The sequence below is a fragment of the Mus caroli genome, chromosome 9 (genome assembly GCF_900094665.2).
Source record: "Mus caroli chromosome 9, CAROLI_EIJ_v1.1, whole genome shotgun sequence".
NCBI classification, from domain to species: domain Eukaryota; kingdom Metazoa; phylum Chordata; class Mammalia; order Rodentia; family Muridae; genus Mus; species Mus caroli.
The window spans coordinates 37,938,982-37,958,992 of NC_034578.1; the positions used below are offsets into that span (position 1 = coordinate 37,938,982).

Below are 20,011 nucleotides of genomic sequence, written 5' to 3' on the forward strand. Positions count from 1 at the left end.
CTTCTCCTTAGTAATGTTGACCAGCTCTGGAGAGAGAGGAATTGGTACCTGCTATGGCATGAAATGTGTCCTGCAGGAATCTGTGTACACGAGATCTAATTCTCACGTTTGCCTTTGGAGGGAGGTTCTTAGAGAGGTAATTAGGATTAGCTGATGTCAAGGGAGTAAGGCCCCTTTGATGGTATCTTTGGTTTGACATGAAGAGGGTGAGACTTAAGCTGGCACATTGGTTCTATGATCTAATGTCCCTCATCATGGCATAATGGTATAATACACCAGGAAGGCCCTCATCAGGTACTGGGCAAATACTGGGACAACGCTCTTCAGCTCCTCACTAAATAGGGATTTTAGGGATGGGAGAGGGTGACTGGTTTTATAGGTTGGCCCAAAAAAAAAAAAAAAAAGGCATGTGTGGTGGTGATAAGGTACATCAGATAGAAAACGGTATGGAAAAGTAGCTTGTTCAGGTGGACTATATATGTTTGCTTCAGTTGCTTCTATGTTTTAGTACAAATATTTCAAATATCTGTATTTGTTAAACTGTAATAATTAATTTTTCTATTTTTAAACATTGTGTAAGTTGATATAATCCCAGCCCAAACAAAAGAATCTAAAGTTTCAGGTACTTGAGGCTTTAATTTAGATATCTATTTTTGAATGTGGCAATCAGTCCCACCCTGGATCAGACCCCAGTGACCAGATTGGGAGATGTGCTGAGTGGTAGAGTTCTTGTCTAGCAAGTGTGACATCCTGGGCTCTATTCCCAGCACTACAGAGGAGATAAAAACCCTAGGAAACTATTTCTCTAACAGCTTTTCTCACTTGGACAAGGTGGTGTGTCTAAGAGGAGATGCAGCAGTGAGGGACCTGAAGTAGAGGCCCGTGGCTTAACAAAGGCATCCCGGAGAGACAGGGGCCACCATTACCAGCCACGGCTCCCTGGAAGATGATCAGCGGCCACAGAAGGTCAGCATGTGGGGTCTCCACTCCTTCCTCCTCAAAATGAACTCCACCCTCAGTAGAGCAGGCTGCAGCCAGCCAGGCAGCAGCAGCACTGCCTTTGTGAGACCCCAGACAGCACAACAGCTCTGGCAGAGTATAAGCAAATCATCCAATCAAAACACCTAATTATAGGGCAGGCTGGAGCCAGGAGGTGGGTCTTGTTGATGGCCCTGAAGCTGAACACGGTTAGGCTGGAAACATCTCCAGGACCAGCCACAGCTGATCTCAGCCGGGAACCAGCCCGTAGGCTAATTCTAAAGGCTTGGCAGAGAGGGCTCGGTACACCTCACTCACTGCTCCTAGGGCTGCAGACAAAAACCCAGGCTGCTTCCAGAAGACTGGAAGAGGGGAGGAAATGGAGGAGGGAAGATGCTTCGCAATGCAAGAGTTTGCTTTGAGGAGTCAGCTACCTTATCCTCATCACACATGCATACACACACACACACACACGCGCACACACACGCACACACACACACACCCTTGGTGCCAGTGTATCTTCCTTAGTGATACTTGTGTAAAACCAGTTTCCAGGTTGACATGACACCAAGAATCATCCTAGAAGTGAATCTCACTAAGGGGTTAGCTACATCAGGGGTGGCCTGGGGACACGTTGGAGGTGGGGTGGGGTGTGGGGGTGCTGTCCTGGCTGCCTTAATGTATATGGCAATATCAAGCCTGAAAGTGGGCAAGACCATTCGATGGTTTTCAGTCCTGGATTGTTAAAAGGAGAGAGAGAGCTACCTGAGCATCAGGCACACATGGCTTCACTTCACCCCTCTCCTGACTAGCTGTTGTAAGTTCTGACCTTAACTTCCCCATTACAAAGGGCTACAATCGGGAATTGTAAGCTGAATAAAGGCTTTCTCTTTCACTGATGCTCTGTCAGGGTCCTCTACCACAACAGCAGAAATGTAACTAGCACAGCCCTAAGATTCCCAACCCTAACATTATTCCACCTTCCTAACAGGGTACAGAAGGGCACGAGTCTTACTGACAGATCGCAGGTGTGTATGTCCGAGGAGAGGGGAGGTTGACAGAAGAGTTTGGGTTAGAATCTGAAAACTCAGGTGAAGAAGCATGACCCCCCCCCCCGCCTGAAAACCCCTAGGGTCTCACGGTTCTGCTGAGAATCAACATTCTAGCAAGGCAGAATTGAAATGGCACCTGCCAGGAGAATTCAGCAGACTCCAGGCTCTCAGCTTCCCTGGACTCGGTTCACAAGATGCCTCAGAGAAGAACAGTGTCTCCCGGGCTGTGCTGCAGAAGGATGGGTGGATTTAGTGCCTCGCCTTAGGGATGGGGCTATCCAGATAACAGTGCCCTTCATACACATAGTATTGACTGTACACATAGTACTGACTGAGTGGAGCTCTTTGCAGCGTTGAGAGTTTAAATAAAAAATGTACAATTCCAGGGCACAACTGAGGGTGCATCATATATGTGAGTGGAATGGCCATCCAGCCTGATGGGTTGCCAGCAGAGAGGAAGGCTGACATCTTCCATCGTGGCTCATCTATCACCAGCCTTCTGGTGCACACACTGTGCTGTCAAGACACTAGCCTTTATTAGTAAGCACACTAAATACAGAGCCTGAAACTTCAGGCCAAGACTGATATATACCAGAAATTCAGGGAAACTTTTTTTTTTTGGACACTGAGATTGCACCAATTAAATTAAAATGATGTGGTCTGGGCCACATGAGTAGTGAGACACTGCCCCCCCTCCAGTCCCCACCCCCACCAAGAGAGAGGAATAATAATTATGTCCTCACCAACTCTCACGAGTAGGGTGAAGTGGTCAAACATGGGGAGCTGAGTTTGAATAATTGCCTCCTCTCAGGAGTGGGGAGCCTTTGGGCACATTTGATAACACAGCTAGCCCATGGTGGCTTCATTGATTGCACAGGATGGAATAATACACAGAGTGCTGTTTGGGGGTTTTACACGAACAGCACCTGGTGTCCATGGGCACCCAGTGAATGTCTTGTGTTAATATTCTAGGAGCTCCGTGCAAAGCACCATGCAAATAACTGTGATTATCTTCCTAGGCAAGTGCTGCCAATACACAAAGTGCCTTCATATAGCAGTAATTATTGGCTACATACAATTACGGCATCCACAGAGACAGCCTCCACTCTGGAATTCAGCTGGGAGATTAGTATCATTTTGCAATGACTACATTCCAGGCTGCCAACCTCACAAATTAGAGACCAACTGGAGACATGCATGCGGTACATGAATCAGCTGCTTCCCTGGGGAGGGGTGCCGCTGGCATCGAAAGCCACAAGGGAGCCAACCTGAGAATGTGTCAGCAGACAGCTCTTCCTCTCACAATGGCAATAACCAGCCTGCCATGTGTGGTCTAGGGCACAGAGAGTGTAGAGGCTACTCTGGCAACGAGAACATTTTGTCATCCCAGCCATCAGCCATGAAGATGTTCTCCATGTTAACACAGCCATCGTTCAGGACTCTCCTACACTCCACACCCGCCCCCATCTCCCTAACATGTGGTGTTATAAGAGCCAAAAGGCTTGAGGGGAGTCAGCTTAAAGCATACATGTGTGCAACAGGGCCAGGTACTGGCTCACAATTCAGAGCCACTCTCTGAGGATCACAACTCTCTGGTCCTTTGACTGATCTTTGACAAAAAAAAAAAAATATTATTTCTTGTTCTGGGTTCAAAATCAATTTTAGGAAGGAAATGGAAGTATTCGGAGAAGACCAAAGGAGATAAATGTGTTCATCAGTGGTCCACAGTAAGTGACACAGACAAGTGATTTAGCCCACTTGAGAAGAAAGGAGGCTAAGTAACAGGCAGTTCTCCATTTTCCCCGAGAACAGGGAAGAAGTAAGTTTCTGTCCGTTTCAAGCCACTGTGTGAGGAAGCTCTATTTTTTCCTTCTGTCACTGCATCTCTTAAAGCCTGCAGCAAATCTCCAAGCTCACAATTTTGCAGGGAATTAGCATCCCATCCTAATTTCAAAGCCGAGGCTGTGTGTTCCCATGGAGTGTGTCACACACTGTTCTGTCTCCTTACCTGCTCGGTGTCACGGAATCTCTTCGACAGGTAGACCACTATTATGTCAGAGGCTCAGCACATTCTTCTAGCTCACTATCATCATCCCCACTGCACAAGCGAGGAAACTGAGGCTCAGAAGGGAAAACGGTATGTGCACAAGGCAGTATATGAATCTTAAGTGGCAGACACAGGATTTGAACTTAGGGCTTCTGACTATAGAAGTGTGTCTTCAGCTGCACACCCTAAGCGGGTAAAGATACTCTTGTTCTGTCCAGGCTGAACAGCTCTACCAGTTTTCTTTGTCTCTATAATGAAAACTTTCCAACATCATCATGACCTCGCGGACCCTCGCTGGCCCTCCCCAGAGTTGGTTTTTATCTTTTAACTGCAGCAGCCTAAACCAACCAATATCACTGCAGGTGCTGACCCTGGTGTGTACAAAGAAACTAAAACACAGGTTATCTTGTTTTGTTTTCTCAACAGCTCCCCATGGGGCTGGCTGGGTAGGGGAAGGTCACTCCGGCAGAATAGACAACTGTTCAAAGTATCAGAGCCACCACTTAAAACACGGGACCCATGACACTGGTACTTTTGTCTCTTCTGGTAACGTATTTTTTTCTCCCTTCCCATATTTATTTATTTTTGGTCTTCTGAGACAAGGTCTTGTTAGACAGCCTAGGCCAGCTTTAAACTCTCCATCCTCCATCGCCAGCTTTCCCGGTACTGAGATCACAGATGTACACTGTGGTGCCTGGCTTCCCTTCCTGTCTGACTTGTCTCAGCATGGTTCTCACAGCAGCAAAGAGAATAAGCCCCAGGTACTGGCTGCTGCCACCAGGTCGCTCTGCTCTGCTCTTTCTGATCCATGCTCTCACTTATTGGTTCATTTCATCCCTGGTGTGTGTGTGTGTGTGTGTGTGTGTGTGTGTGATCTCGTTTGAGCAGCTTCAGGAATCTCTCAGCTGCTGCTTCCCCTTCCTTTGCATTCCCCGAATGCCCAGTCCTCCCTTTAATAAAATTACCTTGGACCAAGCCATTGTCCTGCTTAAAATCCTTTAGAACTTCCACATCCCTGCTAGCACAGCAGCCTTAGAAACCTCCCCACCCAGTTGTGTCCTGTAGTTCTCTGTGGGGGTCCCAGCTACTTTGCTCTTCCCCTGGGGTTGTTCATATCCCCCTTTTCTACCTCCTAAAATTAGAAGGTGACTTTAAGACCAAGCTAAAACTTAGCCAATCGGCACAAAACTTTCCAGAACTGTTCCTTTCTGAGTGGCAAATCTCCTGGTAACTCCCACAAGTTCCTTATCTCGATTCCCCCAGAGGACTGTGCAGTCCTTCAGGAAAAGGTTCTGTGTCTTATCTTAGCTTTGTCTTCCAATGGAGCTCGCAGCGCATGTCCTGGAAATGCATAAAATAAGAATGGAGGAGCTGATGGGATTGCACCATCACTCAGAGGCCAAACATGCTTGCCCGTGCCTATGCCTGATGACCCAAGTTCAATCCCTGGAAACCACGTGATAAACAACGCCCACAAGTTGTTCTCCGACTGCCACACACACACACACAAGTGTGTACACACACCACACACAAAATTAAAATATTAAAACCTTTTAAAAGAGTGGAATGAATGAACCCTCTTCTGCGGTCTCTCAACACTTGACAGAATTCTTCTGTTAGCCCTCAAGGTCCCAACTCAGTCACTTCCTTCCACATCTGCTGTCACTCACTCTGCATTGAGAACACTCCTCTCCTGACACTGAGATTTTCCCAGGGAGGAGGTACCCAGCCTGGGCGCACAGCCAGCCCATGTGTGGCAGGGCTGCTTCGCCAGCCTCCACCTCAGGTGACTTCTGCTACAACACAGGGTTTTGACGTCACGTGACATGAGGCACCCTCTGCTTACTTTCTTCTTACATCAAAGGAGATCCTGCTTGGGGCCATTCTAGGCCTGGAACCGCACTTCTGAAAAAAAACACTGGATCCGGCCACCCTCCATCCACACAGCCTTCCAGTAGGTACTGAGTGTCTAAGGACAGGGCTTTGCACTTGGCACAGACAGATTCAGCAAGAGATGAGAGTCTCCTCCCTCCAGGAGCTCAGTTGAGTGCAAAAGAAAGAACCCTGACCCTTATATACATACACCCCTGCCACCTAAAACACAGCAGGGAGGAAAGGCTAACTCTCCCCACGGACAGGGAAAGATCTGAGCTGAGCCTGGATGGGTCCATGGAATGTTGTCATTCAGATAAGAAGAGAGCAGAGTGTGAAGAGAGGTAGGAACGAAGGTGCTAGAAGCCACAAGGCTACCAGCAAGGGGTAAGGAAACACTGAGAAGGAGAGACTACTGTGTTTCCTCAATAAGGGAAATTCGTTGTTCTCAAAAGCCTGTGCTGGTTGGTGAGATGGCCCAGGGAGCAAAGGCGCCAACCAACCTGAAGGAAGACCTGAGTTGAGTCTCTGAGACCCTGAGGGTAGAAGGCAGCAGTCAGCTCCCAAGAGTTATCCTCTGACCTCACACAAGCACATGCCCATTCCCAGTAAATTAATAAACATAGATGGTTTTTAAAGCCCATGTAACACTATTACTTTTTTAAATGAAGAAAAGGTATGACGTTCTTCTACTAGTAACCAGAATGAGACTAGTCCCATCGAAATAGTTCCAGAAAGAGCCCTAAATGATCCCACTGTCACCCAGCAATACCCATATCTGACTCATTTTCAGATATGTATGTATGTATGTATGTATGTATGTATGTATGTATGGGACTGGGGTTGTCTTCCCCGACAGTAAACTATCTGAGGTCAAGGATTTTGCTATGAAATGCCTTGAATCTCAAGAGTCTTTCAGCCTAGGGTAGGTAGACACTTGCTGATGAATTGGCTGGATCTGCTCCCTGCCAGGAACTGTTACATATCAGGGGGCAAAGAAATGACCTAGACCTTCAAGCTAGTAGGCTTGGAATCCATTCTGTACTGTGATCTTACGCCTAATGAAACCTTTTTGAAGTGGTAGAAAATTTTCCGTTTCAAAGTTTGGAAAGCAAAGGACCTTGGGCAGGCTGAGAAGTGAGCTTTTTAGGCGGCTGGGCAGGAATGCCCCTGGGAAGATATAGTGCTAACCACCCTCCACAGCTAATCTAGCTGCTCCAATTGGGGCCTCAGCTGGCCTTCTTCAGGTTAAGAAGAACTGTAACACATTTGGCTCAACCCACTGTCATATGGGATGCACAGCATCCCATGAAACACACACAGGCTCATGCGACTGCATTCACGTGATACACAGCTACAAATGTGACCACACGCAGGGATACAGCTCGGTTTTGTGGAGTGCTTTGCCAGGCCCCAAGTCAAGCACACGTCATCACGGAATTCCTGGCACACAGCACTCACACACGGAGGCACTGTCACGCATATGCTTTCACACACAGTCATGCATGATCAAGTAAGCACAATGATACACAAGTAGCTCACACCAATATACAACGCTTCACTGCACACAGCAATGCCCATGTACTTACCCAGCACACACTGGCATGCATTCACCCCCACACACATCTAATATACACATGTACACACACACACACTCAAACTCACATTCCTACATAAACATTCATGTGTACAACAGCACAAACTCATACATTCACACCTCCACACACCCAGGCTAAGTTGTTAAAGTGCCAGCACCCAAAATTTTCTTCTGTTGCAAAACAGGAAACCTGTGTGGAGCTGCGGGTGCTAATGAGGAGCTGCTGAGAAGGGTCCTGGTGCAAGGCTAGACACTGAAGGATACCTCATCTCATGGCCTTCACAGGCAGGAAGCTGAGCTCTATAGAGTCAGGACTTGGCCCAGATCCCACACAGGATTGTCCTGGCTGGGAAGGGTCGCAACAGTTCACCTATGTAGCCACCCAAGTCACAGTGTCTGCCCCTTGTGAATCTTTAATCTTTGAGATAAGATCGTCTGGGAGGTTATCATGTGCCCATTTTACAGACAAGGAACTAAGAGCAGAGATTAAGTTTCTTGTTTCCAAGGTCTCAAAACAGACTTTGGTCACCCATCTCCCCACTGTCAGGATTGTCACAACTAAAGTTCCCCACCCTGCTTCTGTCTCTGTTTTTGCGAGACAGGGTCTCTCTGTGTGACCCTAGCTGTCCTGGAAATCCTCTGTAGACCAGACTGGCCTTGAATTCAGAGATCTTCCTGCCTCTGCTTCCACAATGCTGGGATCAAAGGTGTGCGCTGCCATGCCCCATGCCACCCTGGTTCTGAACGAAAGGACAGGGCTTACATGGGAAGGTCTGAGAAAGAAAAGGGAACCGCCCGCCTCACCTCATGACATGGACTGCTTACTACACAGCACTCGATTACTTGGTCTCTCTCTCTCTCTCTCTCTCTCTCACACACACACACACACACACACACACTCACATACACACATGTATTTCCACAAGCATGAGAAGTCATAGGAAAATAACACTTATATATGTGAATGACCTTTGTGGCTCTCTCTATCTCTCTCCTCTCTCTCTCCTTATACAGAACAAATATAGCCAAGGCTGGCCACAAACTTCCTGTGCAGCCAAAGCAGACCTTACACTTCTTATGCTCCTGCCTTTCTGAGTGCTGGGATGTCAGTCTGGCTCCATCACTCATTTCTTTAGTGATGTTGTGGATGAAGCCCTAGCTTTGTGTGCTCTAGGCGAGCACAAACCAGCACCCCAGCCCTCCCTGTCTCTCTTTCTGAGAAAAAAAAATGATGAAAACCATTTGTCCTCAGCAGCCACCCTTAAAGGACATGGGTCTCTATGCTCTGAAGTGAGCAGAGGTCCCTTGCTGTTTTTTTCTCTACAAAGGGGTGCTGGAGGGTGGAGTGAGAGATGTCTCAGGAAGCCCCCAGACCAGCCTAGGAGACTAGATCCAGTGACAGCATGCACGAAGGAAGGAGATGAGATGGAACAGAAGAGAGGGACCAGACCAGACTCTCTGTATGTGATGTCATTCACAGCTCTCTTCATTTCAGACCTAGCACTCTGAACAGCTGGGCCCCGCAGAGAGGAACAGCAGAGACCACAGGAAAGAGGATGGGCTGCACTCAGGGGAAGCCCTGGAATTTCCTTTCCTGGAGCCCTTCAGGGTGGAGCCTAGAGAGACTTTTGCTCCTCTCTTTGGCTTGTCTTGCTCAGGCTGTCTGGAAGGAACATTGTCTTAACCTCTCCTTCTTTCTCCCAGTCCTGCTCCTTTTCTGCCAAGCCCCTCCCAAGCCTCCCAGGCTGCACCATTCCCTGGCTCACACTGTGCCTGGTGACGTCATGCTGTGTGACAAGTGAGGAAGAGTCTATCAGGGAAGCAGACACATGGGATGACCTCAGAGGCCATCTGTTCCTTGTGCTATGTTCACGGGGACAGGGTCTTCGGGTCATCCATCTAGGCTAGATCTTGGCTTGTGCCAGGTGGTAGACCAAGTTTCTGCTGAGTGTGGGAGAGCTGTCCCTGAGGGGCTGACCTGCTGAGGGGGGGGGATGAAGCCCAAGGACTTGTTCAAAGATGCTTTCCATGGTCGGTAAAAGGGTCCAGGAAGCAAAACCCACGGGAGGAAGAGGGGAGGGGTTGGAAGGAACTGCGGACTCAGAAGCTGCCAGGCCACCCAAGTTCAGAGAGTTCATGTCTGTGGGGCCTTAGGAGAGGGAAAGGGAGTCGCCCACTTGTTGCTTGTTGGTCTGTATTGTCTGACAAGTGAGGGAGGGCCCCCCCTGGGCCTCCTAATCCTAAAGAGTCAGCTTCCTACCAGAAGACGCTGCATTTGAGGTATTTAGCATACTCCACAGATCCTTTAGTGTGAATAACCACTCTGGGAACTGAATCCAGTAAAGGGGTTTTGAAATGAAGCCAACAAAGGGGCCATCACACTCACCATGCCAAAGTTCACATATTAGTAAACAACGTGGCCAAGCCCTGCTTATAGGACTGTCTCTCTGTTCAGGTTTGTTTCTGCAGGTTGAAATATTGCTTGCAATATTAGGATGAAGGTCAAACAGAGGATTTCACAATTCGATGTACAAGAAAACACAGAGCACAGAAGTCAGAGAAATGGAGATTTTTACCCTGTGTGAGACCCTAGAGCAGAAGCTGACTCATGTGACCTCACAATCTTTAAATTATACCAATCTGAAATACTGTGTGTGTGTGTGTGTGTGTGTGTGAGAGAGAGAGAGAGAGAGAGAGAGAGAGAGAGAGACAGAAACAGAGAGAGAGAAAGACAGACAGACAGGCAGACAGACAGACTTTGAAGCTAGGAGAGATGGCTCAGCAGTAAAGGCACCTGCTGCCAGGCCTGACAAGCCATTTACCCTGGAGGACCTACTTGGTAGGAGGAGCTCTGCAGCAGTCATAAATGAATGCATCACAGTTACAGTGTGTCGAGCATGACACGTAACCAAGAGGCCTGAGGTATATGGAAGGGTGGGTGCCGGTGACAAGAAACACTAAATTGTGCATAAGGGACATGAGCATCCTTGCACTTTGGTATCTGTTTGGCATCCTGGATTCCCACCCTGGTGGGTACTGAGGAGACACACACTATTCCTAGTAAGCAGCTGTTGGTGTCCTATGCAAATACTGCAGTTGTGAGTGGCTCACCCTGTTCAGAGCTGCCTAGTTTGTTGCTTTATTAATTGTTTATTTTTACTTTTGGAGTGTGTGTGTGTGTGTGTGTGCGCATGTGCACATGGGCATTTGCAAGTACAGTGCTCATGGGGAAGACCCAAGACAGTTTGTGGGAGTTGGGTCTCTCCTTCCACTATGTGGGTTCTGGGAAGCAAACTCAGGTCCTCAGGCTTGGCAGCAACCCTTTTAACCACTGAGCCATCTTGCCAGCTGAGCCAGACTCTTTCAAGTGTGTGCTTTCTCATCTGAGTACCAGAGGGAACCCCATCTGTTTCACCTCACCTGGGAAAATCCAACTCCCATTCTGAGATCAAATACTATCTATATTCTCAGTTACTTTTTTTTTCCTGTGGCCACCCAACCTGCTTTTAAAGCCAACTGGTGGCTCCTGTAACAATTGCCCACAATCTACTAAAATGTATGTCTCTAGGACTCCAGCAAAATATGGGCTGTGCTGTAAAACAGGGGAGCGATCTGACTAAGGAGCTGGGTATTGCCCTTCTGGGCACCGCAGATGCCAGACACAGAGCAGACTCACAGTAAATATTTACTGAATGAACAGAACAAAATGGAATCAAATAGTGAGTGTGCAAATGTCAGACATATAGAGCATTTGCCTCTACAGAAATACACCCAGTTATAGTGTTTTCAGAGTCAAAAAATATAATAATAATTTAACAGAATCAGCTACCATGAAATACAGGGTGAAAGTGTTGGAGAAGATATTTTCTGCTTCTTTGTGGGTCAATGACTAAGAGTTTCTTGCTCTTCTATTCCTTTTTTGCCTGTACCCACATCCAAATATGAAAGGTGGCACCCTGATTCAATATGGTGTCAGTTCGACAAACCAGGAAGTAGCCAGAGATATATACATATCCTACCTTCTCCTTGTTATGGTTTGTTTTGCTGGTTGTTGTGCATTGATTGTCTTGAGACAGAGTCTCAGTTTGTAGCCTAGAATAGCCTAGAACTCATATGGTAGCCCAGGCTGGCCTTAAACTCAGAAAGCCTCTCTTCTAAGCCTGTGGCATGCAGGGATCACAGACATTTGCAGCCATAAACTGCTATACTTCACCTTTCATAGACAGTTTTCTTGGAAGACAAGATTGTTGTTTTCTTCTAGTATAGCAAACTTGGGAAATCAATCTCCATGTGCTTGTGTGGGTCTATTCACGGTCTCATGTGTGAGGGCACATATGTGTACCTGTGTGTCAAGACCAGAGGTTGTGGTTGGGTATCTTTCTCAAATGCCTTCTACTTTACAGAAGTACCGTCTCTTGCTGAACTCAGAATTCAGGTCAGCTCCTCTGGCTAGCCAGCTTTCTCCGAGATCCCCTGACTCTGCTTCCTGCGTGCCGAACCATAGGCAGGCTGCTGCAGTCACCTGACATTTATATGGATGCTTGTGAATCACATTCCAGCCTGCACACTTGTGGGCTAAATACTTTGTTCCCCTCAGCCCTCATACTTGCCTTGAAAACAAAGGGAAGCAAGAAAGGGTGGACAGATAATGACTAAAGTGCTTCCTGTGCGCTCAGTACCACCTCGCATGCTTGATATAAGATGCCTAGAATATTTTTTAAAGCAAAACATAACTCAAAAGAGCCTCAGTGTACGATATTCCCACTTTGTTGATGACGAACCCTAGTCATTGAGGTGTTACCTAGCCAAGGTTAAAGGGCTACATGTGTGTTGTCATTGTTCAATTTCAAAATTCTTCCACCATCACCCACATAATTCATTCCTCTAGGATTCTTTCTTTCTATTCTTTCTACTGCTATGACAAATTTTCCTAAAACAAGTTGGGTAGCCACACTAGTTGCACTGGCTGGTTTTGTGTGTCAACTTGACACAGGCTGGAGTTATCACAGAGAAAGGAGCTTCAGTTGAGGAAATGCCTCCACAAGATCCAGCTGTAAGGCATTTTCTCAATTAGTGATCAAGTGGGAGGCCCATTGTAAGTAAACTTGGGGCTAGAGGCATGGCTCAGTGTGAAAAGTGTTTGTTGTAAAACATGAAAACTTGAGTTTAGATTCCAGCGTCCACCCAGGAGGGTGAGGTGGGCAGACACAAGGTACAGAATGTGCAAGGAATAAAGGACGTCACCTACCTCTGATATAGGGACTCACATGTCAAAGCCCCCCCCCCGCCTCCCCCCCTACTACCACCCAAAACAGGCTAATCATGGTGGCAGACATATTTAACCCTAGCACTGGAGAGGCAGAGAGGCAGGATGATCTCTGTAAATTCTAAACCAGCCAGGGCTACAAAATGAGATCTTGTCTTGATAATAAACAAACAAACAAACGAACGAACAAACAAAGCCATTCTAATATGGCACTTCCCTAACACCGGCTTCCCTAAAGTTCCAAAATAACCATTCCGTGACTCTGAATAATAATGGCTAATATTTGGCTGCTGTCTAAATTGCACACAAGCATTCTGATTTACATAAGAGCTTAGTGTAAAATTAACGGGCAGTCCAAGGTCACTGAGTGAGTGGTCATGAGAGAGGACTCACTGCGCTCCATTTGATGGGCTCTGCGAAGGTCACCTGACCCTTCAATAGGACTTCCCATCATGGACACTCCTGTCCTCTCTTACTTCCCAGACACCGGCCTCCTTTGCTTTTTCCTCTGCTTTCTCTCACTGTTTCCGCCTGCTCACTTCTCCACAGACACTAGTAATTGCTATTCCTTGGGGGTGTGCCTGTGTGTCTTCCTCTTTTCAAGCCACAAACTCTGGAAGAGATCTGAGCCACTCACTCTTGACATCCTAATCCCCAAGTTAACAACAATTCTTTTCTATCAGATTTTGGGCTTCCAGAGCAAGCTCCTCACTGGAAATCTCTCCTTACATATTTTCCTTACATTAAATCTCAAAATGGACTCATTACTTTTCGCCTGCAGAGCTGCCTCTCTCTGCTTGTTTTGGTTAATGCCAATACCGTCAAGTTAAAAACCTTAGGTCCATCTTGGTTTCTCCCCGTCCCTCACATCTTACTCTTAGACTATTCTTGCTCTCAGACTATTCCAGCACTTAAAAGACTCATAGCCCTTTCCAACCAGTTATACCATAATTGACAGGATTCTACATCTTGAGAGTGCCCTGCTTCCCGTAGGATACATTGTTGCAATCGAGACAAGCCAGAGTCATCTTTTTTTTCTGGCAGACTCCTCTTCCTTTAGCTATTTCTCCTTCTTTGTATGTACCAGTCACACAAGCGTGCTCCTTAGGCTTCTAAGCATGCCACACTTCCTCACTGTGTGCTAGGAAACTTGCAGCCTGTCTTCAGGAACACTACCTCCCACCCGTGTCTCTGACCCCCTTTCACGTCCCACAGTAAATCTCCACTGCTTTGTCTCAGTTTCTGCATTTCCTTCCAGGTATGAGCTCTTATGCCATGCTTCTGTTTCTGTTTGGGTTTAATTAGCAATTTAGTGGGGTTTTTTTTTTGGGGGGGGTCTTCTTGAGACTCTAGATTAGACTGCTGCTTACTTTTTGTTTGTTTCAGGTTGAACTAAGAGCATCACACACTCAGAGTACTAGCCACACTCTCCGCCCTACTCTTTATGCCAAGGGTAGAACATGGCATGTAGTAGGTGACACCCATCTTTAGGTGCCACATAAGCAGGGGGTGAAACTGAGGCTAGAGTAACTGAGTGGAGCAGGCCTTACCTTTTCTTTCATTTTGTTTCTGTCCTTAGCTACAAAAGACTTCTCTAGTAACCTGCCTCTGGAAGTTGTTCTTGTCAAAGAGTTAAAACTCTAGGTCTGGGGATGTAGCTCAGGTGGTAGAGTACTTGCTGAGCATGCACGAAGCCCTGGGCTCCCTCACAGAAGTGTTGGCAACGACAACAAATTGGGTATGGAGACTGAGGCTGAAATCCCAGTACTCTAGCGATGCAAGAAGAAGCAGCCATGATCAAGGTCACCTCAGCTACAAAGGGAATTCTAGCTTAGATTGAGATAGCAGAGGCACTGTCCAGGAAGGAAGGATGAAGGAAGGGAAGGAAGGAGGAGGGAGACAGGAAAAGGTTAAATTGCACTTCTTTTCTGTCACATGATGTTGAGTTTTTCTCTGTCAATTTTGTTGTCCATTTATCATAAGCACAGTAATTGCGAGTGACGGCAGCGAGTATGCTAAAAATAAGACATTAAGTGCATGCCAAGGGCAAGTAAACAAAGGGGGAATGCATGCCTTTGGGCCACACCAAGGTGACTGTTGTAATGACAGTTCACTCCTAATGCATGCCCTGGTCCTTCTCTGCTGAACCCTTTAAGTGCAAATAATTGCAGGCTGTCCAAACATTTGCAATTGCTCTAACCTTCAGGTACACAGTGATCGAGAAGATGCCGAGCGAGAGCAGAGAGAGCGCTGGCCTCCAAAGGAGAAAGCATCAGTCCTGAATGGCTCAAGAAAAGGCAAAATGAGTTTACAGAAAGCTTGCTAAGGAAACAGGAAGTCCGCAAAAAAAAAAACTGTGATAGGAAAGGCCATAAAAATGCTGAGCCAGAAGAGATGGCTCTGAAAACTTAAAGGGAAACTTTAGATACAAATGTCTGACCACCACTAATGACTAACGACTAATGACAGCGTTTTTGGTTTTGTTTTTATTTTTGGTTACTAAGCCAATGCTAAAAAGAAAAAAAAAAAAAGTTAGAGCTGAGCTGATTTTGATTCTGTTCGACAAGCTTGCCTGATTGGGCAGGGGCATGATTCTTCGCTCTACTGGAATTGCTTTAATGGGGCCTCCTTGATGAAAACAACATCTCAAAATACTCACCCAGTGATGAGAAGCTATTTCAAGATGTGAGCCAAGACTGCGGTTGCAGCGAGGTTAGCGTGCAAAGCACGCCACCTTCTCCAGCGTGTTCAGCTGAGCTGAAAGAACAAGCTGACAACTGTCTCTCCCAGCCTTTCTGGACAACTGGGTCCTACCTCCGAGCCATACTGGACCCCGTCAATGACTAGCAAATCTATGAATGCCATCCAGGCTAACAGGTGGAGTATTAGCTTCATGAGACACCCCGGAACCTTGTCCTTGGTCACCCCATCCCACTGACTCAGAGTGCTATTCCTGAGTCAGATATGCCAAGCTTTTCCAGATCCTGCCCTCTACAGGCTGTTGATATGGCCCAAGCTGATCACCTTCTTTCTGTGCTCATGAGAACCAAGCACTTGAAGAGCAACTCTCAAGACAGAGATGAACCTTCTGATGACTCAACTCAGCTGTCCTTTCTCCCAGACCCACCTCCACTGTCCCCTCTTCTAAGCCCCTTTACTGAATTCTAGCAGACAGCTGACACCACTTCTCCTGAATCCACACAGGGCTTCTAACGTTCATTAGCATACGGCTTGCTCACTACTATAAAATTAGTTAACATCCTATAGGTGCCTATAAGGCAAGGACTCCAGACCTACTCAAAATTTTTATAGACTGGATGCAGGAGGATTGTGGGAAGTAAAATTTGTCTGTGGATATCCATTTAAGAGACAAAAGCCAGACATGTTGAATGGCAAGACTGGCTGATGTGAAAGTTAGATTTGGACCAAGCTTTGGTGAGAATCACCCAACCCACATAAACAGGCATGCTTAGATAGCTGGGATTCGCTTCTAGCCGCTTGTTGTTGACATACTTGTTGTTGTTAGAATTTCCCTTGCAAAGTCAATACCCCCATCCGGTCCTTGCCAGATATCTTCCCTTGAAGCATGTATTAAATTGGCCGTCAGGAAACTGCAGAAATAATGGAGTTGAAGACAGCACTGTGCATTTGTGACGCTTAGGATTAAAGTTTAATTTGGCTTTGAGGTAGAATGAGTGGGAAGCTGTTAGTCTTCTACAACACATGAGAAGCATATCTCCTGTTGTATATGAAGCCACATACGTGCTTGCCCACATTTACATTCACTCTCTGAATCCAGACTCTTCTTGCCTTTCCTGTGTGGTAGAGGGGTTTGTGTCATTGGACAGAGTCAGGGCTGAGGAGATGATGGCTCAGTGGGAAAAGTACCTGCTATGCAAGCGTGAAGACCTGCATTCAGATACCAAGATCCTATGTAAAAAGCCATGCAGTGTGGTGTGTGCCCATAAGCCCAGGGTTGAAGGCTTGTAGACCGGTCCAAAGAACACTGGAAAGACAATCCAGCTAGACACTCATCTCTGGGTTCAGGAAAAGACCTGGTCTTGGAAAATAATGTGGAGATCCAAGCATAGTGGTCTACACCTTTAGTCCCAGCACTAAGCAGGCAAATCTCTGTGAATTTGAAGCCAGTGAACATAGAGAGTTCCAGGCTTGCCATGGCTACCCTGTCTCAAAGGAGGAGGAGGAAGAATAAGGTGGAGAGCAATTGAGACTAGACATTGACTTCTGGCCTCCAAGCACATGAACCAACATACAAACATGTACATACAAGAGACAGACTCACCCACCAGAAAGGGGGATGGGAAAAGACAGATGACAGGCCCTCAAAACTGTGTCTGACATTATGTGTGAGGAAGGATGGGCGTTTATACAGTGCTTTAATACAATGCCCTGAGAAAGACCAAAACATTACAGTGAAAGAAGGGAGGGAAAGTGGGGTCCTGATACTGTGTGAACAGGCGGACTTACGCTGCATAATTATAATTCAAAAGATAATTTAACATTTTGGCTCTTATAGCTGGTAACTACTGAAGAGTGCCTGTAACCCAGTCAGTGAGTTAGAATTTCAGGAGAAGGCTTTAGGTTAAGTGCCAGCACACTCAATTGTCCCTTGCTTAAGACTAGTGCAAAAGACAGGTTAGTTTGGTAATAAGATGATTATGGCAATAAATGGGTAAGCCTGGGGATGAGGAGATGAAATGCAGTGTGATGTCACCTGCATTATAAGCACAGGTGCTGCAGCAGGGTTTCAGGAGCTGTGTTTGACAAGTTGCAGGCAATACGACAGGACACGTGAGCCTTCCTGCAGGTGACAGGAGGCATATTTGAGAGCCAAGTCCTGAGTCTTGAACAGGAAACAGAATATCTGGAATGACCAGAGTAACATGTGTGCTGTGTGTGTGTCTGTGCGAATGTGTTATGGTTGCATGAGGCAGTCAGTAGATGGCATCCAGTCCCCCAGTTCTTCAGTTCCAGGCTGTTAGGAACTGCTCCCCGTGGGTTCTGGGAACCAAATTCAGTTCCTCTGCAAGCACAGTGTGTGCTCTTAATACTGAGTCACCTTCCCAGACCAGATGCCACCTTCTTAACATCTAAATGTTTAAACACCTTAAGCCAAGCCAACTCACTGGTGAGCTAAATACCTACTTTCTTGCCTTGACTGCCATGTAGTCCCAGCGGCATGGTAAACACATCAACTTTTTGGCATTCTGTGCCAGAACATACCAGATTAGGAAGGACAGTCACTGCTAAACCTGTGATCTGCTCTGGACACTTTCTGCATCCAAGTGTTTGGAAAGCCCAGAAACAGGTCAAAGTTCTGCCCACCCTTCCACAAAAACTGTTCTTTCGTCATCATAGTGGAGGGGAGCATCTGTATTCAAGAGGCTGGAGATGGGAAAGACCCATGAAGTTGGTACCTAATATCCAAAGCATGTTTATCTGTGTGGCAAGGGGGGTGAGAAGTACATAGGAAGACAGGCTCCAGGGAAACATGTCTCCTGGGCCTCAGGGCTCTGCACTCTGAATGAAAGGGCCACAAAAGGACCAGCATGAATGCTCTGGTCTGAGGCATGTACAAAGACATGTACAAAGCCATATGTGAAAACAACAGGATATGATGTTGGCATGGACTAACCCTCAAGGCTTTCCTCCATTGTAGAGGAGATGGGTGGCTGCAGAGCCTTCTGCTGCATCATGAGAGGGTGGACTGCATGATGGTTTCTGGGGATGAAGAGGAAAGAGATGGAGAGATGGAGAGGGATACACACATGGCAGAGGTGAATAACAATGCAGGTATTTGTATCCTGGTGGGCTGCAGAGCTACTCCTTGCTGCCTAATGATGTGAGATGTGGCACTATGCTGTGTAACACTTAAGTAAGTAGGCTAACTTAGGATGGGGCCTCTCTAGGAGGATCTGGGGAGGCTGTCCGGAAGCCTAGATGAACCAGTGCTATGAATGGAGAACACAAAGAATGGCACTGAGTTCACGTGCCTTCCGTGGACTCATCAGAGATGAAATCATGGAGAACCGGGAGACCACACAGTCTGAGATGACACAGACTTTGACCTCCCATAGACCCTCACCAGAAGCTGAAGCCTCACAGACCTCAGCAGCCTCCTCCCTCTTGGACCTGCCACTGGATTCAAGTCTCCACCTTGTCCCAAAGGGTTTCTGATAGTTGCAGTGAACAAGAAAAGAGATCCTGCCCCACTTTTAAGCCTTTTTAGATTTTTCAAACCCATACGAAAGCGGAGAATACCTGATAATAAGCTGCGTTGTACACATCACCTCGCTCCAATAGTTACAAGAAGAGATTGTTGAATTATTCATATATTCAACTCTTTTTTTTTTCTGTAACATTTTAAGTGAATCCTAGCCAACATACCATCTCACTCCAAAACACATCATGGGCTTTTGAGTCGTTTTTGTTTTTTGCCTTTTAAAAATTGCAGTGTGTGTGTTTGTGTGTATGTGCACGTGTGTGCATGCACATGTTGCATATGGAGGTCATAGAACAGCTGGTTGAAGTTTTCTCTCCTTCTACCATGTTGTTCTGGGTATTAAACTCTGGTCTTCTAGTTTGGCAGCAGGCACCTTCACCAATTCAACCATGTTTTTGACTGTTCTCCAGAGCAGTTAAAAGCCTACAATAAACATCAGCAGATCTGGCTGATAAAGTCCATTTCTGACAGTCCCTTCCATTACCATATCTAACACTTTTCCTTCAAATCATCAGGTATTAAGGCCACATTCATTCCCCGTCCATTCCCCACCCCCTTCCAAAACTCTGTTAACACTCAGTTACTTGGCAGTTACTTGGAATCAAGTTCTATGAGGCTCTGATCTGATTCTGGCAGTGTGGAAGCAAGGACAGAACCTCACTTATGGTTCAAGGGTCAGGAACTCTCAGTTGCCCCATGCTAAGCAACCAGAGCCACAAGGCCACAGTGATGTGTCTTGGGCTTCTGGGGATCTAGCCCCTATGAAGTTCCAATGAAAGCCATGGGCAGCCAGGCCCCTGCTGCATGGAAGACTTCAAATCCAGAACTCTCCAGTACTGATAGCATTTGAGTCACTAAGCCACTGTAGACCTGCGCTGAAAGCAGCTCCCTTCAGTCTGGTACTGTTGCCACCCTTTCTGATTTGATCTCTTTGGTTTAAAAGGCCTAACACAAG

General features: G+C 46.7%; 1 protein-coding gene across 2 annotated transcripts in view; it reads right to left on the reverse strand.

Moving 5' to 3' along the window:
- Ubash3b (ubiquitin associated and SH3 domain containing B) overlaps positions 1-20,011 on the reverse strand; it is a 146,475-nt gene that overhangs the window by 64,491 nt on the left and 61,973 nt on the right. Inside the window, exon 1 of one of the 2 annotated variants that reach the window (XM_029481520.1) lies at positions 15,472-15,822. The exons of the other annotated variant lie outside the window; for it this stretch is intronic. The gene's annotated coding sequence lies outside the window, so the exon portion shown is untranslated. Of the gene's footprint in view, positions 1-15,471; positions 15,823-20,011 lie in introns of those variants that run through there. 2 annotated transcript variants of the gene reach the window in all.